This window comes from Chiloscyllium plagiosum, unplaced genomic scaffold (assembly GCF_037043375.1).
Source record: "Chiloscyllium plagiosum isolate Xiang-an unplaced genomic scaffold, Cpla_swu_hap1 HiC_scaffold_17, whole genome shotgun sequence".
NCBI classification, from domain to species: Eukaryota; Metazoa; Chordata; class Chondrichthyes; order Orectolobiformes; family Hemiscylliidae; genus Chiloscyllium; species Chiloscyllium plagiosum.
The window spans coordinates 39,898,598-39,919,480 of record NW_028270155.1 but is presented as its reverse complement, the minus strand read 5'-3'; the positions used below and the strand labels follow the sequence as shown (position 1 = coordinate 39,919,480).

The 20,883-nt window shown below is 37.9% G+C and overlaps 1 protein-coding gene across 11 annotated transcripts in view; it reads left to right on the top strand.

Moving 5' to 3' along the window:
• Nucleotides 1-20,883, top strand: part of znf536 (zinc finger protein 536) — a 587,086-nt gene that overhangs the window by 200,614 nt on the left and 365,589 nt on the right. For all 11 annotated transcript variants that reach the window (XM_087995858.1, XM_043706851.2, XM_087995855.1 and 8 more), the window contains one exon: nucleotides 2,125-2,239. The gene's annotated coding sequence lies outside the window, so the exon portion shown is untranslated. The remainder of the gene's footprint in view (nucleotides 1-2,124; nucleotides 2,240-20,883) is intronic.

The following is a 20,883-nucleotide window of genomic DNA, read 5'->3' as shown; positions in this document are numbered from 1 at the left end:
GTTTAAGCCAGATATACTTCGCATTTTAATTTTCTGAGTGTTTGTTGATTTATTGGTCATGGGTAAAACAGAATGGATTGCACTTTGAAATATGTGAAGCTTACCAAACTAGGAGCATTAATACTTTAATAGATTTCTACCTCGAATTCTAATCCATGACTGCAATCGATCTTGTTAATTTTAGAATGCAGGTGAGGAAGATGCTAGAATTACTAAGAAGAAAAGGAAGCAGTGGGAGGGTAGGCAGGGTTGTTGGTTTAAAACCATGTCTATAGATTGGCCAGCTCCTCAATTCATTTAAAGTAAAAGGTCTTAAAGCCTGTGAATACTGTGGCAAATCATGCTCTGAATAGTGAGTATCATAGAACCTAACATGATTTATCCAAGAATTTAGACATTCTGACATGAGAAAATAAGTTTAAATGCAAGGATTTTTATTTATGTGAAAAATACAATGGTAACACATAGTGTAATTTTGTTTTGTATCACATCTATAAAAGCTGATCCTTTCACAGACGGACTGCCTATTATTTCCTTGTTAGACCCCAACACAATCATTTATTATGTGTGCTTCTATTAGTATGTGCTGCATTTGTTCACCGGCTGTACACAATACTGCTTCGTATCTATCTCTTAAGTCTGTGAATGTTTCTGTTCAGGAGCTGGAAAGCTGGTCACTAATGCATTATCATATACAGGGTGGTCCCTGGCCTCTTGACAAAAGGCTATTTACTACAATTTAATGTTATTCTGAGAAGAAGTGAAAAATAAAGCCTGAGAGTTAAAAAAATGGCATCTGTTTTCCACTGTGCATTCATGCAAGGACCTGAGTTTAAGACATATGACATTTTGGCTACAAAAGGAATAAAACTGGGACATTCTTTATAACCTGCTCCAGACTGCAGCATTTTCCAAATGCTATTAAGTTATCGATTTACACAGCCACATGATGATGTCATCTATAAGAAACAGAATGCAGATGACAGCGAAATACAGTGGTGACAGTGACCTTGTTTTAACATCTTTGGGACCCTGTCAGGTTCATTTCTAGTGTAGTGTTTCAAAGATGCACTTTTTAGGTTATATCTAGTTACTGTGTGGAGTATTAATACAGTATGGAGTTCAGAAGCAATTCACATATAGGTCAATTACATGCACTAACATCTGCTCTGCCTTTATCATTTGCATATGGTATTCATATGTTAATGATGCCTGTTTTATACACTAGTAACATATTTATGTAAATAACTTGGATGTGGATGACTTGTGCATCACTTTGATATCATTGGAAAAAGAATAGGAATAAATGGCATCTAAATTTGTGGTCTGCATGCCTGTGTTTCAAGTACAATCTTTTTGCAGCTTGAGCAAAGACTGCTGTATCCGAGTGTGGCTCTGATTTGTACAAGAAGCCCCTTAGTGGGAAAGCTTCCATTCGAAAGCAGCTTAAAGCCTTATAAATCAATAATGACACAGATGGACTGCTGATAATCTATTTAGAATGCCTGATAGCAAATATTGTTGTGTAGATGATTAGAATGGCCACTGTTTTAGCAGCAAGCTTTTTCTTTTTACTAGAGTATGACTGGAAAATAAAAGTACTTTCACTTTTGTCTAAAAATCCCCTTGCTAGTTTTTGGGTGGCATTAGGTTGCAGCATGGGTAGAAGAACAAAGAGGTTTAACAGATCCAGCTAATATAATGATATCAGACCCTATTTCTACCATATAAAAAAAGAAAGCTCTTAATGGAACTGTTTCTTCAGGTGTAAGTAGCATAGAAGGTTACTTCTTTTATAGTCTTTAGCCTGATTTAACACGAGAAATGGGGAATAAAGTGGAGGCTGTCAGAAATGGCAGCTGCCTGGAATCCTGATAAATATAAGCTTTTATTGATTTGATGAAAATGAAAGATCCCAGTGCTATGCAGTATTTAGCTTCTTGTCTAGAACACGTCACCAGTGGCCTTGCTTCAGGATAGATTTTCATTCTCACTTGCTAGATTTTATTTCATCTTTAACCTTTTCAGTTGAATTTCCTTGACCTCTGAATATAGCTGTGATTTGGAGAATTTGTTGCAGTTCACTTTACATCATATCTTTATGTATTTTTCTTTTTATGATAGGGAAGTGGAACACCCCTCTCAACAACCTTTCAGTGCAAAGCTCAGCTATTAAACTCTGTGGTGTTTGCCAACTAGCCAAACAGTCCTAAAACAAGTATGCAGTTCATTTACTAAGGTAAGACATCTTTACTTTTTAAAAATAAATACATACGATCTTACATATATAAATATGAGGAGATATGCATGCACGTGTGCATGCTGTAAGCAAACAAAGCTTGGTGCAAAATGAGGATTGTGTGGAAATGAAATATGATACATTTTATTACGTGAGCCACAGCATGACAGGGAGGATTTCTTTTATGTACATTTTAGCTGTTAGCTGATGTTGAGATAGCCCATGTGAATATAGCTGCCACTTCAGATTAAAGGTAAGTGAAGTATTTTCTATTCAATTGTCCCATGTTTCAATAACTTAATGCCTTACAATCAGTTTCTGTATAATTTCATAATGTTTTATGCTATTTTGTACCTTTGGCTTCAAGTTCAAAACTTCTTTTTCTTTTGCAAGAATTATCAGATGCATTTTCTATAACTTGGAAAGTGTCAGGTTCAAATTTATGTAACTGGCAAACTGCTCAGGACAATCGGTCTGCCATCAATGCTGTGAGGAAAAGATTTTAAAAAATATATTTCCCAAGTTGTCCAAGTTATTAATTGATAAAGCACAGCAGGTCAGGCAGCATCCAAGGAGCAGGAGAATTGACGTTTTGGGCATGAGCCCTTCTTCAGGAAGGCATTCCTGAAGAAGGGTTCATGCCCGAAACGTCGATTCTTCTGCTCCTTGGATGCTGCCTGACCTGCTGCACTTTTCCAGCAACACATTTTTCAGCTCTGATCTCCAGCATCTGCAGTCCTCACTTTCTCCTATTAATTGATAAAAACAACACTAACAACCAGCTCTTAGATAGCTCAATTAATGAAAAGTTGTCCTAAGATGCTTTCCAGAGATACAGTCAGACAAGAATTAACCAAAGAGGGAGCTTTTAGGAGAGATAGTTAAAATCTTGTACAAAGAGCTAGATTTTAAAGAGAGAATGAGAAGATGTGAGGTTAATGGAAGGAATTCAAAATCTTAAGTAATAGGCTAGTGCTGGTGTTGGTAGGAGGAGTAGGAGTTGGGGTGAGTACGAGAGGCTAGGGATGGAGGAATGCAGATTACTTGGATGGTTGTCAGTTTGGAGCAGTTTACAAAGATGGGGAGAGAGTGAGACCGTGAATAGCTTGAGCAGAGGAATGAGAATGTTAAATTTGATGCAACTGGGGACTATGAGCCAATATAGAACAGCATGCACGAAGTTGATATTTAAGGGGAACCTGGCGCAAGATAGAGTACAATGAACAGTGTGGGTGAAGGATGAAAGATAGGAGGTTAATCAGGAGTTAATTGGAATATTCTGTACTGGACGTGATAAATGGATGGATAACAGCATGCAGACCATAAACCCCACTGTGTAACCCAGCACTCAAATGCATCATGGATAATGGGTACCTGGTATAGGATGGGTTTTAAGGACCAAAGGTATGGAGGTTAGGAGGTTAACCAGGAGGTCATTAAAATAGTCAACGCTGGAGATGACAAATACATCAATAACTGTTCTGAAAGCTGTGGCTGGTGTGGACAAAATGGACAAACTGGAAAACAGTTTTTAATCAAAGCTCAGTTTTTAAGTTGAACCTTTGTGGAAAACTCTGAATTTGCTCATAAGAGAAGGCCCAACTTTCTGTTTTACATTTTTAGTTGCAATGATTTGATTTACAGCAGTAATCACAGATACATAAAAACTGAAAATGATTTTGACAATTAAATGTTGTACTTCACAATGGAATTTCAGCTGATATTTTAAATAGAAACAGAATCAAATCTGTACTAACAGAAGTTCTGTAAGCGATATTTTTAGACTTTTTCTCTTGGCGTAATAAATTCTGTGGCACATTTAAACTGTCATACCCAAGTGGATCAAGCTTGGATCAGACTTGGCTGCTTCCCCTCATTCGAACATACGTGGGTTGAGGGGCGGCAAAAGGTTCACTTTGTAAAAAGAAGTTGATATATTCCATTAAATCAAAATAAGTTGTGCCAAGTTAATGCAGCTGAGCACTGATTAAAACTGAACCCCCTGGTACTGAAGATGCAGTCTGACGGCCCAATCTTCAGATTACAAATAATATTTATAATGGCAGGTATATGTCGTACAGATATTACTAACAGACAAGAAGATTCTCATAGGATTTTACACCTTTGATTTTATTTCCCTCCATCCCATTGCTTCCCTTCACCTCTCATCTTCGATCTAGATGGTTTTGTCTGAAGATTGTTCCATAAATCCTGAAAGCACACAAAAGTAAATTCATTATTTCCACATTTTGCACCTTTTACAAAATAACCTTATCAATAAGGACAGTTTTTCTTCGGAGAAGCCCATTTAATAACTAAGTCACGATTAAAATTCAGTCCTGAGTCACGAGGGTCCTGTACCTGTACGTTGTTGCTCTTGAATTGCAGTGTCTCTGTTCTTAAACTTGAATTCCACACCTTCTACCCTTTTACATGAGTATATCAGAATACAATGCAGAATAAACAATTGCATCCTGTCTTAGAATTTCATTTTTCTTGTAAAGGTTCTATAGAACTTACGGCAATTCATCTGGCACAGATCTGTACAGTGAGCTATTTAAAGTTTAGGAAAATTGATTTTAAAAATGAAGAAGAGATGCTGCCTGATATAAAAGCAATGATACTTAACTCCTCTATTTGATATCTTACCGTTCTGTGGCAGGGAACTTGTACTAGAACACTGACTTACACTTGGACCTGATACTAGAACAGGGAAACAGCTGTTCATTGTCTAACAGCATGCACAGAGCACCGATGGAGTTTCTGTCACCACCTGCACACCCTAAATCAGCAAGCATCTGTTTTTCATTGTAGAACATACAAAAGAAAAGATCTGTCCACATTCATCTCAGCAGTGAAGAAGCTTCTTCAGAGTTACTGCAAAAAAACTTTCACAACAAAAGGAGATTTAGCTGAGGATATTATATACTCCCAATAATAAATGTTACTTTTACCCCTTGAATAGAGCAGCAACACAATCAATATCCAAAATATAGCAATACTTCAACCATTTCAAATTACCCATCCAATGCTCTGAAGAGAAAGCCTAGGTTCTGTGACTTCCACTTGAATGTATTTCTTTCATGTAATGTTGAGGGAAAACAATTTATTCAAATCAATGTCGAGTCATGAAGGTTGGAAAAACGAGTACTGATTGGAAGAGAAGTTGTTCACCCTCAACTTTTTGCTGAGCTTCATTCAAGCATTCTGTTCAGTAGTCACTTGGAAAAGGGGATCCCAATGGGTTGCCACATGATCCAAGTGGATAAATTGGTTGTGCAAATTAAGGTCCACATATTTTTAAAGAAAATATGTCATTGTATTTGTGTAGCTTAATTTAAAACATGTCCTGTGCATTTTGTCTTGGAATTTTTATTGACAGCAAGATTGTTTATGAATACACAGACTAAATGTCCAGTATGTGTGATAGATATTTGACTGGGAGTATTGTCAGTTCTAGGATCACTGAGAACAGTAATGTAAAATCTCAAATCCCATGCATATGACAATGGTGATTAAAATCCCCATGTCTCACTAATCAAATGTCAAGTCTTCATTACATGTTCCAAACCTGAGGTAAATACATTTTCCTTCCTGCAGTTGTAATGTTAACGGTTGAGTGGGTGATGCATGTGGCTGAATATGTAGAAAATGAGTTTGTTTCCCATCAGATTTAATGTGCCTAAAGAGAGTTATGTGATATTGCATTCACAGAAAGTTTTGTATTTTTTTTAGAAAAGGTTAGATAACTGTGGGTAAATACTTCTTATGAATACCCAGATTACAAATTTAATGCAGAACCTTGGATAACAAAAACATCCTGGGCAAGTATTCGTATTTGTCATTGCCAACTTACACATACATCTTTGATAAAAGAAAAAGTCCTGAGGCTGAATTCTGGAACACAGCTGCGATCATTTTTTTAAATCGCAATTACTCATCCCAGTAATTAACAACAATCATTTTGGCCGTGATCTTATTCTGAAAACTCATTTTAAAAAAAACTTTCTGGCTTCTAATGTGACTTTTAACCATTTCTCGTTAGGAGATTGATCACTCCAAATTAATATCTGGAACTTGAAAAAAAATACATTTAGCAATTGTCAAAATATTTTGAGATTCTGTAACATAAGAGTGTTGCGAAGATGCAAGCCAATTAGTTGAATTTTAGCTATCATTTCTAGGGAGCTTCTTTCCTTCACCGTTATGTCAATCTTGGAGATGTTTTTGTGAGGGTTGAGTTTCTTTCCCGATTTTGGCTGGCAAACAATTGCTGCTGGTGAGTTTTCTAACAGCAGTAAACCAATGATGAAACTCAAACCAATGCAGTATGCGCTACTGTTTTTGCTTCTTTTGCACTATCTGTTAACCAAAGGCCTTATTGGCAATTTCAGCAACCCAAGTGTTCTTTGGCAATTTGAACCAAGTGACCAGCATTTGCTGGTGGCCATCTGTTGCACTAGAATTCTGTTTTCCATTGAATAGAATTTGTTGTTGCTTTGCAAATATATATCTGTCTCATAGAGTTGCACATTTAACTCTTTCAGGACTGGATCTACCTTATCACTTTAGCACCCAGACTCACAAATTCATACTGAGATTTTAACTTATTAAAAATGCATATCCCCCCTCCCCCCAACTTCCTTATACAAAGGGCTCATATTTTTAACTACCAATACAGTATATTTTAGCAAAACACCAGGCAGAGCCACACAAAACATTTGCAGTCAAATTAGCTTTTGTTGAAACAGGAATATTTTAGTAACATTTTTTCACCATCTACTTTAACAGAATCAAAGGAAGTCATTGTACAAAATGTTCTATGTAGAGTTTTATATGTGTATTAAACAAAACAGACCAGGGAATATAAATACAAATTTTGTCAAGTATCTGGGTGATTTTTTTTTATAGCTATAGAATATGAAAGTTTAATTGGGAATTGTATTTTTCCTATGTTGAAAAATAGGCTTATGTTGATAAACACTAGTTCCTTGAAATCTAAAACAAAAACAAAAACTCAGTAGGTCTGGCAACATCTGTGCAGAGAAATCAAGAGTTAAATGTTTTGGGTCCGATGACCCTTCCTCAGAATTAAAATCTGCCTGTTCTAACTTCAGTATCTACCAAGGTAACACATTCTTAACTATCAATCATCTTTCGTGACAACATCATTGTTTAGGATTCAAGTCTTATAGCAACATTATAACTCCTCCTTCCTTGCATTTAAACTTGTGCAGTGTCATACCCATTGGAGTTGAACAGTGGAAACCCTGAAGGCTATGGACCAGTGTCATCTTATTCCTCGATAGAATCACTGCTAATTCTTTTCATTTTATCTGAAAGCTTTACTAAAACTCTTTCATTCAAGTCCAGTGAAATATTAATTTGAGCACAAATTAGTTTCTAAAAAATAGGTTATAAAAAAAGAATCGACCCTGCCATTTTCATAATCCTATTGAACCATTCCATAATCTTATTGAACCCTCTCATCTCATTCCTTCCTTCCTTCTAAGCATCTCATCCCTCCCATCAAATCCCATCCTATCTCTTATGGGAAAAGTCTGCCTCAGTAACTGTGTTGCTGCACGCCCTTACTTTCTGCTAACGTTTTTTTTACTTCTCCCGATGCTGCCTTGCTATTATGTGATCCAGCCTTTCATGCACTCAATGTGCTCCCACCAAATAAATCCAACAACTGACATGCCCCTTAAATTGATCAATCAGTGCATTTGGGACAAAATCTACTAGGATTATAGATCTTTCTTACAAATTCTTGCATAAATTTACATGACTAGAAGAACTTGTATCTGAACTGCTATTCTATTCAATTATTACCAGTTTACCCAAACTTGGTGCAGAATAATATTTAATGTCTGAACTAAAAGCAGAAATTGCTGGAATAATATTAACTCTACTTTCTCTGTACAAATACTGCCAGATCTGTTGAATTTCTCCAGAATTTTTTTTTGTTTTAGATTTCCAGCATCTGTGGTTCTATGGTTTTCTTTTGTTTAATATCTAATGTCTACTTGCCAATGTAAGTAAGGCAGCTACATGTCAGTCAATGCCAGTTCTAAACAAAGTGGAGCTGGAAAAAGCACAGCAGGTCATGCAGCATCAGAGAAGCAGGGGAGTTGACATTTCAGGTAGGCATCTTTCATTAGAACAGAACCAACTTAGGGTTGAGTGTCCTGCTGGTTTTGATTCAAATTAGTACATTTTGTAGGTTGGCTCGCTGTTGAATCAATCTTCTTGGTAGTCACAGCTTTCTAGCCTTTAAACATTGTGGACAATTTTCCTGATGTAACCCATAAAGAATACTGATATTTATGGCTGTACACTTTTGCACAAGCTTAACATCAATGTAAAAAGTGCCTAGAAAAGCATGCCATTCTATGGAAACAGTTCAAACAGAAAGAACATAATACATTAAACAAATATGAGCTGTGAGCTCAGATTACTCCATTGGGTCCTGGTCCCAGTATAAACACAGCACCAGTCGATACAAAGTCACAAAATCATTTCCTTGATATGTGCCGCTGAATCTAAGCAACATTTGTTCATCCCATTGGATTACATGATATCATGCAAATCATTACAAATAAATTGGGACTAAACAACAGTTTGCCCCTTTGCCCGAATGTTCTTTCAAGAAATTATCAGGAGCCATTGTTTTTCCTATTCCTAAAAAGATTATAATTGCCCAATTGAAGTAGTGTATATTATTAGATTATATGTGAAATCCACAGGGAGTCTGGCTCTCCAAGGGCTAGGAGTATTCCAAATAAAAATGCCATTTATAACCTGATTATATTACCATCAGCGACTTGAAAGATTCATATATTTGGAAACCACAACCATAAGGGAATAAAGTTACAGGGATTTCCACTTAAGAATAAATCTGATAAAATTAATTTTATTTTAAAAGCAAAGTAGATTCCAGCCATTCTGTGCCACTAAACTTCTAAATTCCTGCAGTTTCCTTTATAAATATTTTTATGCCACTACAGTGCACTCCAGTGATCTAAAGATGACCTTACAACCTCCTGTCTGCAAGCATGACTCATTATTCACCCGTTACTGACCCAGTGTCACATAACAAAAGCCACCGAATGTGTTAATGGCTTGTCCTTTAAAGGTGAGGAGAAGAAGTTGACCTGTCATCTTAGGACACTTATACATTGCTGGGATGGATCCCTGGAGAGTGATGTACAAATGGAGACCCGTAACTTCCATGAACCATTCCCCAGTTTGCTTTAGCTGTTGCCAGCACAACAGTCAAGCTTCGCTGGATGCAAAGGAGCTCCAATTTGATTGGAAAAATGGAGAGAATCTACTCGCCATTCTTACATTCAAATGGTAGCTGCTGGCTAAAATCATATAAGGATGCATCACTAATACCACCTGATCCTCAGAGCCCCCTCCACCCACTTTTTTTTATCAGTGCACTACTCTATGCCTGTAATCAGCAACATGCACTGTATATTAAAGTATCTTTAGTTTGGTAGTACGGACTTTTAATGCTTAGGATTTGCCTCATGAGACAAATGACAATTAACTAATAACACCTCACATATCCTACGCTTTGGGACTGGTATTATGCTGACATCTGCTGAAATCCAGTCCCAAAGGTGCATTGTAACTGCCATGAACTGTGTGGCACTAGTGCAGGCAATAACACCGCAATCCCAATGTTTCACACTGGTGTATTGTGGACCCAGCTGCATTAAACAGCAAGCTGATCCTATTTACAGATTGTTCACTTGATAATGCATCACACAGTGATAGGTTCATGTAAACAGCATCATTGCATTATCATACAGTTAATAATGGGCACTCCTCCTATGCAGCCTAAAATGCAGGCCTTGAAATTAAACTGCACAAAGCTTAATTTATGAATGTTGAACATGTTCATTTTAAGTTCCCAAGCTGCTACTTAATGGGATTCCATTTGTTTGTTTAAAATAAGATTAAAATATTTCATCTCTGCTGAATTGTGAACAAAGGAACTTAATATAAATGTTTTAACTGCTCTTACAATAGTCTCGCAGAACATAATTTCAAGATTTATGTAGCTCCAGTTGAGTTTTCATCAACATCAGAGTGCTGTCATTTCTATGATGGCCTTTTTACCTTTCTGTCAGCTATATATGTAAATCTGCTTCTGCAGCGTTGATATCATTGGCGGTCCCTTTACATATAACCAGAGAAATGTGTTTTGCTGAAAATATTGTAGTGTTCTGTGGGCTACAGGTTATTTTAGGTAAGACTATGTCATTTAAGAACCATTCAAACATAAGGTCCAACTTGGAATCACTTAGTATCCTTGCAAAGGTGACTTTCAGATAAAAGCACTCTGTTAAAAATATGTTTTCATTCAGAATGTTCCAGTTGCTGAGCAACATAGTACGCTATGTTTTTCAGAAACAGTGAACTACAATCAAAGTATAGATTTATTATGACTTATTGTGAGCAGTATGAAATGATTCCATTAACTGTTGCAAGTAAAAAAGCAGACCAAATCATTGAACAATGCCTCCTTGCTATCCTTTAGAACAGCTTTATTTGTTCATTTAGACCGTAGTACAGAACAATATTTTAAAATTTCTTCATAAGTCCTACCCAAATGGCTTCACTTGAGGAGCCTGTAGAACCCAACTAGAAAAAAATTCTGTCCCTTGGGATTACTTCCAATATTTTCCACACCACTGAGATTAGGCTGACTGGCTTGTAGTTTCCTTATTTATTCCTTGCTCCCTTCTTGAATAACAGTACCACAAAGGCTGTCCTCCAGTCCTATGGCACCTCTCCTGTGGTGAGAGAGGTATTGAAAATTATTGCCAGCACCCATGCTATTTTCTTTCACCTCAATCAACAGCCTGAGTTACATTTCATCTGACCCTGGAGACCTATCTATTCTTGAGCTTGCTAGACTCAGAACCTCCTCTCTGACTATGCCAACATCTTTACTGAAATCACAGTTGTACTCCCTGATTACTGTACCCACATCATCCCTTTCACTCGTGAAAACTGACCCAAAATATTCATTTTGAACTCAGCCTATGCCCTCTGGCTCCATACACAAATTACCACTGCTATCTTTAATGGGCCCTTATTCCAAGTTATCCTTTCATCCTTAATGCACTTATAAAATAACTTAGGATTTTCCTTTACTTTACCTGCCATTATTCTTTCTTGCTTCCTTTTTACTCTCCTAACTTCCTTTTAAGCTTCCCCTTGCACATTCTGGACTCCTTTGGGGCTTTTGCTATTTGGAGGTCTTAGTATATGCCAATAGCCTCCCTTTTTCTCTTTATTCAATCCTGTCCATCTGTTGAGTTATAATCACTGTGTGCAAAAAGCTCCTTCACTACTATGTCAGCAATTTGCCCATCTTCATTACCTAAAATTAGCCCAAGACTACCCGCTTTCTTGTAGGACCCTTTACAAACTAGCTTAAAAAAATTCTCCTGGCAAAATTTTAAGAAATCCACTCCATCCAAACATTTCGCACTATGAATACTCCAGTTAATGTTGGGAAAATTGAAATCCCATACTATCATTACCTTATTACATTTACATTTCTTTGATATTTGCCTGTGTATCTACCCTATTATTTCTCCCTAATTATTAGAGGGCCTATAGCAGCGATGTGATTGCTCCTTGTTTTGGTTTATAAGTTCTACCCAAACGACTTCATTTGAGGAACCTTCTAAGATGTCATCCCTCTTTACTGCTGTAATTGATTCCCTAACCAATGTTAGGAATGTAGGAACAGGAGTAAGCTATTTTGCCCTTCTATGCTATTTGGCCACTCATAGAATCCTTACAGTGCAGAAGCAAGATATTCAGCCCATCGAGTCCCCACTGACTCTCCAAAAAGCATCCCATGCAGACCACCCCCTATCCCATCCTTGTAACCCTGCATTTCCCATGGCCAATTAACCTAACCTCCACACCTTTGGTCTATGGGAGGAAACTGAAGCACCAGGAGGAAACCCATGCAGAGACAGAGAGAATGTGCAAACTCCACACAGACAATTGTCCAAGGGTGGAATCAAATCTGGGTCCCTGGCACTGTGAAGCAGCTGTGCTAACCATTGAGCCACTGTACTACCCTAGATTAAATCATAGCTGGTTTTGCAATACCCTCTTGTCTTTTACATTTTTCCTTGCTTTGCCTGAAGATGTTGCATCCTGGAAACTTGTGTTGCCAATTCTGTCCCTCTCTCAATCAAGTCTCAGTGATCGCAATTACAACCATCCCAAATTCCCAAGAAATGGTCCCCATCTCCCAGAAATTGAAAGCCTTATCTCCTGCACCATCTACCCAGCCATACATTCATCTGGACTGACTTCGCATTTCTCTACTCACAAGAAGCAATCCAGATGCTACTATCCTTTGCATTTGAGCTCTTTAATCTACCTGCTAGCTCCATAAGTTCTGTTTTTGGGACCTTTTTCTACTTATGTCATTGGTACTGATATATACTAAGATCTCTGTCTGTTTGCACTCCCTCTTCAGAATGCCCTGCAGCTGTTCAGTGACCTCGCTGATATAGGGACCAGGAATCTCTTTCTTAGCTACAGAAAGCCTTGACTATTCCCTGTATAATTGAATCCACTGCCACAATACACCTGCCATTCTCCTTCCTCCCTCTTGTGCGTACTTGCCCATCGTGCACCCGTAAAGTTGGCTGCTTGCCCTGCACAGTGATCTCCCCCAACAGTATCCAAAATGGTTTATATATTAGAAAAGGAGGTGGCCCCAGTGGATTCCTGTAAATAGCAGCCAACCTAATCCTGTCCTATTTCAGCTTAAAGAACTCCAAGAAATGTTTTGACATAAACTCCCCGTCACACATTCATGTCAAACCCCTTTTGTCATTATCCATGTGCTATTTACTTATTTATCATCCCTTTTAGGATACCTTTTTGTAATTGATTTATAATGTATATTACCTGGCCTCCATTTCTTTGAGTTGTCATTATATTAAAAATACAAATTAAGTAAATAAACGTCAGTCAAAAATATTCCAAAGGATCCATTGTGAGGTGGGATTGAGCCACATCAATCAGGATAATTTCAAGGGAGCTTTGTCACATTACATGCCTGCTGTAATTACCACAAAGTATATGTGCAAGCACATCAGGTGAAGGTAGGATTTGGTATACCATGTCCTTCTTGGCTGAGCACCTGATACTACTCAGGCCTCTGTCTGGCCATGAGTTACTTTTATCATTCACAGGATGAGGGTGTCGCTGGCTAGACCAGTACTTATTACCCATCCCTTATTGCCCAGAGGACAGTTAAGAGTCAACCACATTGCTGTGCGTCTGGATTCACATGTAGGCCAGACTAGGCAAGGGTGGCAGTTTCCTTCTCTAAGAGACACTAGTGAACCAGATGAGTTTTTCCTGACTATTGATAATGGTTTCATTGTTAGATGTTATTGTATTTGTATTGAATTGAAATTCCACCATTTGCCAATAACAGGATTCAAACCCAGGTCCCCAGATAAATACTGGGTTCTCTGGATTAATAGTCTAGTGATAATATCACCAGATCATTGTCTCATCTCTTATTTTCAGGAAAGGAGGGAAGACTTTTAAAAGAAAACTTTGCCAGCTGAATATCACAGGCAATCACGATTAAATGATGGCTTCAGATGAAAGGAGGATTAGAAATAGGACTAATTAGGTCAGCATGCATTTATACAATCCAAACCACATTTTAAAACAAAATGCTGTCCTTATATTTGTATAATACTTTGTTTTTTACATTGTTATCTAAATTTTAACAGTAAACTTTTTTTGATTTACAAATAGTGGGTGGTACTGTAGCAATTACTGGGAATTTAGAGGCAAATTGGTTTGGAGGAAGACATTGAGAAAATGCTAGCAGGCTAAGTAGAGCATTTAAAATGGCTAATGATCTAATAGGATGACATACAGAGGGCTGTTCTCTCTTTAACAGGACTGATTGTAAGAACAAAAGTAACCAACAACCCTGTTCCTTTCTTGCAATCATATGGCAGAGCTTTCCCTAACCTGATGTGGTATAAGCAGTGATGGAAAAGGTGAGAAAATATGGAGAGACTGGAAAAATCAGGAACTTGACTGCATCTCATTAAAGCCCCAACGGTGACACTTCCAATTCTCCTCACTTTCCCTGAGAAACTAGATGGGACACATTTCCAGCACGGTAAATCAGAGCAGGTACCTGTCAGCTGTCAGCTCACCAATTGCTTGTCCTGGCCACCTTCCAATTGTTCTCAATGAAAGCCTCCCTGCAAGTCATATGGGCAGCATTCTCCTTGCCCCTTTGTCTATGCAAATTGGCATCAGCAAACAACCAGCCTCACCGCTTCAACATGCCTGCTCTCAGACCAACTCACACATCACTGCAGCCCTTTAACACTTTGCTTTGCAGCTCAAGGATACCTACTTCCTGTATATTTCTACCAGGTTGCTTCGTGCACAGTGCCGTACGTGCAGCATGTGCACCTACACCGAATATATCGCATGGCCGGTAATATGCTTTCCTAATGCTCACTAATTTATGTTTACTTGAAAGCTGCAAACCCCTGTATACTTCACGTTATCTCCTTTGTAAGAAATGTGATGGAAAACTGGGCACCATGAATCTTACTGATTCATATAATACTCATTGGAAAGGGAGAAATCTACCCTAATTCTACTCCAACTACATTCGCTTCCCACATACCACTGAAAATTGATGGAGTGGTGCAGTGGTGAGGTCAGGATTGGAAGTTTGTGTGCAGTAGATCTGCAGCAACTTGTACAGGTTCAAAGTTTGATGCACATAAAATATTGTAGAAGCTGGTTTCATAAAAATGAGTGATTGATTTGAATTAAATTTGTGAGTTTTATCTATACAAAAATTGGTTTTCTAAAGTTAGCGTTGGTTTTATTTAATATAAGAAGGCAATCAACTATACCAGTATAATGTCTGACCTAAGTATTTATTTTTTGGGATTTTCTCTTAAAATGACCTTTCCTCCTCATTGCTCTTGCTGTGCAGAAATTGATTCAAATCCATTTTGCTGTGCAGCTGCTTAGGAAGAGCCATGTGACTGAGGTCAGGCAGGTACCATATGTCCCAAACTACACCTGCCAGCATCCCTGGTCTCTCCTCATCTCTGTTTGACTTCATTCTTTGAAAAGATTCAGAGGCTTTGCTCCCTCTAGATTTAGACAATGACCTTTGGATTGCCCTCCTGCCTTCCATCCTCTGGAAATGTGAACTCATCCAAAATTCTGTTGCCTACATCCTGACATCCCGCCTTCCTAACCTGAGATCTTCTTCCCGACCTCTCCGCCCCCACCCCAGTCTGACCTATCACCCTCACCTTGACCTCTTTCCACCTATCACATTTCCGACGCCCCTCCCCCAAGTCCCTCCTCCCTACCTTTTATCTTAGCCTGCTGGACAAACTTTCCTCATTCCTGAAGAAGGGCTTATGCCCGAAACGTCGATTCTCCTGTTCCCTGGATGCTGCCTGACCTGCTGCGCTTTTCCAGCAACACATCTCCAGCTCTGATCTCCAGCATCTGCAGACCTCACTTTCTCCTCCTACATCCTGACTAACACCAAGTTCAGTTCATCCATTATACCCACGCCCCCTGAACAATGGCTCTTGGTCCAGGAACACCTTAAACTTAAAATTCTAACACTTGCGTAAAACCCTTCCACCCCTCACTATCTCTGTAACTTTATCTAGGCCCACAACCCTCTGATGACCTTTTTGTATATCATTGATTTTCTGTGTCCTATCACTAGCAATCATGACTCGGCTCCGAATTCTAAACTTTCTAACAGTTGGCAGTATACAATGATGCCCACATCTCAAACAAGGGAGAATTCAACTATTTCCCCTGATATGCAATGCTATTACCATCACTGAATCTTCCACTGTTGATATCTTGGCAGTTACCATTGTCGAGAAACTGAACTGGACACGCCATATAAGTTCTGTGTCTACAAAAGCAGATCAAATCCCTGAAACTGACATGAAGTTGGTGACTCCCACTCTTCTAGTTTATCCCAGGATAGTTTTAGAAGGTTAAGTAGGCACCTTGTCAGGCCACCAGGGCAAGCACAGAATGACATGAGCTTCTTCAGTGAAACTATCAAACAGTGAAAGCCTTGAAAAGTGAAACTGAAGAATTCCAGTCATGGTCAGATGAAAGACTGCTGTTCAAGTCATGATCATTTTCAGAGAGAGTTTTCCCAGTTTGCTAAGTGATTACTAGCTTCTTGACACCACTGCCTTGTGATCTTCAGGCTCTCATAACAGGTCTTGCAGCTTCTTAGACCAAGATCTCCTTCTCGATGAAGCCAGTGGGCATGGATTGTCAACATCTGACAAGAAATCTGTTACCTGATGGCCAGCTGCAACTAGGTCTCTGTCTCTTCCTGTTGTCTGTAATGACACAAAGGAAGAAAGTGATGTTTGGAATGGTACATGCACAGAGGAGGAAAGGACAACATTGTGAAGGGTGACCGTGAGTCTTGGATGTGAGGGGCAACAGGATGAGTGTGGGTGTATGTTTTGACAATTCAGATAGGAACATGAGATCCATGGAGGTAGAGGAATGAGTACAGCTGTAAGGTGCATGGACCTGAGACATACTGTGCCGGGAGTGCCGAGAAATTCAGAATGTGGGGATTGGCAACTGAAACTATTATGCTTCCCATCAATTCCTTTAACTGGAATTTGTAAGACCTTCAAAAAGTTTGAATAATGTACGATTTTGTATAGGTTATGAATGTATCATTTTTATTTTATAATATAAGCACATATAGAATCGATTTTGTATGTCAAGATGCAAGATCATTATTTGCATAGAGAATTCCTATTCTTGACTATATTCCTATGATATGAATGCTTCATACTAGTGAAAGATCTGCTTTATTCATGGCTAACCCTGCTGTTATCAAAGTAACTTCCAGCTTATTAGTGACAAAAGACTTTTATCCTTTGTGCTGCCCTGTTCACTAGTGCTTCCTGAATTAAACTGCTGTTTCCTGTCCTTTATATGCATGACCACATCTGGGTAGCTTGCTCACAGCCCTGCTCCTTAATAACAATCACCTTCCCTTTCAGTCTCTGTTGATTGTTTCTAATTCACTCTGACAGATAGTGCCTGACAACTTGCCTGCATTTCCCTCCCTCCGCGCCCAGAAGTTACTCACAACACTTACATAGGCTGTCATTTCTAATATTTGATTTCGTTTTATGTTATTTCTTCTTTGGGTTGATGGAACAAAATCCTGCAGTGTTAAAAAGACATAAACATGGTATACTGAGCAGAATAAATGCCAGGAAAGAGTTAAATGCTGATTACTTAAGAACATATTGCATGACTGGGTGTAGCCCTTGTTTTGCTTTAGCACTTTATTTTTATTTTGACATGTATATTAGCTTAAAATATTATTTATTATAATTCCAGTAAAGCCTATCTTTCAGTTGCATTAGATTCAGACATTTTCATCAAAGGCTTAAATTAAAGAAGTTGCTTTATTATTTCAAAACAACAACGCAGTCACAAACTGTATTAAAAAGTCTGTGTTGATGTAAGCATGTTAGTTCAGGATTGTCATGTGTATTCAAAGCCATATGAAAGCTTGATGGGTGCTCTGCAGGCTGGCTTTGTTCAATATTCATTCCTTTGTCAAGTCTTACCTTGAGTATGAGAACTCTCTCACTTCCCTTAAGTACTAAATGCATGCACATTTGCATGTTTGTCTTGTGATTCTCACAGAGTATTACTTATATGTGTTGTGATGCCTTGCAGACTGGATAATATCTTCAAACCTTGTGCCTTAAAGACAATGGATTTGAATTGTGATGAAATAGCAACATTCTGGACAACACCAATGCTGATCACTTAAAGTAATAAGGATTGCTGAGTGAACTGAAAAGGGATTTCTAACTCAGTGAGCATGAATAGGCTGGGGATGTTGTTTCAAAAGATATTCCTAAAGTTATAACCTCAAAACACTGAAGTAATATTTTGGTTACATTATATTTGATCAATTAAAATGGACATTCTTTCTTCAAAGACAAAGATACAGTTTTTGGCCAATACAAAATATCCTTATAATATTTGTTGTACTATTCCTACATCATTTTTTGCAGTAATTATGGCAATTCATGCAGATTTGTGTACTCTTATTACTCAAATGTCATGGTTGACTGAGTTTTTAAAAATCCCATTTTACTACAAGAAGCTGTTAGAATATTTATTGATCTCAGTAAAGGCTTCCATTAACTGACCAACCTAAATTTCATGACATTGTTTTCAGGATAATGTCATTATAGTTGCACATTTGCCTACTATCTGCATTTATCCATTATATCAGGAAACAAGCAGTGCTTGAATGTGACTGTTAATTTGTCCATAAATATCAACTTGAACTGCTCAAAAATTCTGCAATTTGAAACTGACACACAGATGACAATATGCCATCTCTTTGTTCGGAAATATCAACATGTACAGAGATGGTGTTTGTGGAGTGAAAACCTGTGCTGGCTTTAGCACAAGTGACTTAAACAAAGGCAGCTGAGCTTCTGATTCAATAGAACAATGAGGTCCTTAAAACAGCTCTCGTTACAATGGTATGTTAATCAAAATTTTGTAATGTTCACATCACTGAAAATATACAATTCTTTGCTTTGTTTGAAAATTATCAATCATTACTTATTCTGACCTTTCTATTCATATATTGTCATTTCTTCTAGATTTGTTTTAGAGGTGTTTTTTTTTAAATCATAGCCGTCTCCAGTCCCCTCTTCCTTATTTCATTTTCCCTTTTCTCTTGTCTGTTATGATTCAAAATCAACATGCGTCACAATTTAAATTGGCATAACACCATGGAGTAATTGCAATCCCAACAGCTGTCTGTTATATACAGAGACCCTAGTTTAGAACTATAGATGATTTATTGAAATCAGCAAAATGGTGTGACTGGGGCTTGAATTATGCAACTGTATACCCTGTTGACATTTAGGTTTGATAAAGACAGAAAATTGCAGTGCACCCTTCTTTGATGACAATTTTTGGTTGATTCACAGCAAATTTAGCCAATAATTAAAAGGAATGTTAGCTCCAGATGTGACTATAATGGAACCTTATGAAGCTAGTGAGAGAAAAATTGCTTGGAATGAAACAGAAAAAGTCAAGAGCACACCTGGTCTTGACAAAGATTACATTTACTGACTCTTTTGCTATCATATTACAGTGACAGAGCCTGAGGAGCAGCTGCAGAGAAAGGCCTGAAAAATCGGCATGCAAATAGCAGTACATTGTTAACTAAATCAGATGTTGAGGAAAAGATATGCCAGACTTTAATGATGATCTATGTACAAGTTCGTGGTTGGCAGTAGCTGTAGAGACGGTAGAAAATCTCATATCTTTTGGTGTTGTCCTGAGGTCATAAATCTGCCTTGTTAGACTGCTATATGCTTTGGTACAAACTGGTAAACTTGCCAAAATCTTTAAATACAGCTTTGAGGTGAAGAATCCACATTTGTCATCAGAATGTTATTCATCAGTCCAGATCTGTCTTGTTTTTTCTACTATAGAGTGAAAATCATACAGCATAAACAGTCTTCAGCGTTGCACAGTGCCCTATTCACAGTCTTAATTTTCCCTCGCCCTACGGTGAATTTTGCTGGGAGCCAGACCTTCTTTATGAGTAATTGATTACCTGTATTAACTAGGTGAATTTTATGAGTTTTAAGAAGGCCATTCAATGTGTTAAATTATCCTGCTTGTTAGTATTTTTAATATAAAGATTCATAAACCTGTTCTGTTCTGAACCTGTTGCTTTTCATGTCTTTAAAACTGTGAGAGACCAAATTGATCATGTTAAGTCATATAATAAAATATCTTTTTATATATTTATATTTTTATAAATATAAGTAGTATTAACTATTGTGGGTTTAATGGATCATCAACTCTGCAACTTTCTAACAAATGTGACAAATGGCACAAATCATTTTTGGCATTATTTCATTCCTATCAACTATTTACATATAAAATTATTAGGCATTTTGAATATTTATCAAAGATGCTTCACAAAGGCATAAAACACTAATCATGAAGCATTCCATTGCCCATTCACAGGGTTTGAACTCGGATCCCAACTTCATAGCTGCTATAGGGAAAACGTTATTTTAGTTAAAATTGGCAGTACCTGTTTCCTGAAGAAGGGCTTATGCCCAAAACGTCGATTCTCCTGCTCCTTGGATGCTGCCTGACCTGCTGCGCTTTTCCAGCAAAACATTTTTCAGCTCTGATCTCCAGCATCTGCAGTCCTCACTTTCTCCTAGTACCTGTACAATAACAATAGAGAATATATTGCTTTTTAATATTGTATCAAGGGGCACAAACATTTTTCTTTTTGGTTTCTTTTCTTTACAAAATCACTTTGCTTAGATGAGCAGAAGCCCACCTCTGCCAGTGCTGCATGGTAAGCACAGTCACTTCGGAGATGTATTGTGCATGAGATTGGTTTGAGCTTGCTGGCCATTCTCTCAATCCCTGTGGATTAGCATCTGGTCTTTGCTTGCTTTTTCCTGTGATGACAGCACTGAAATTGGAAAAGTCCATGT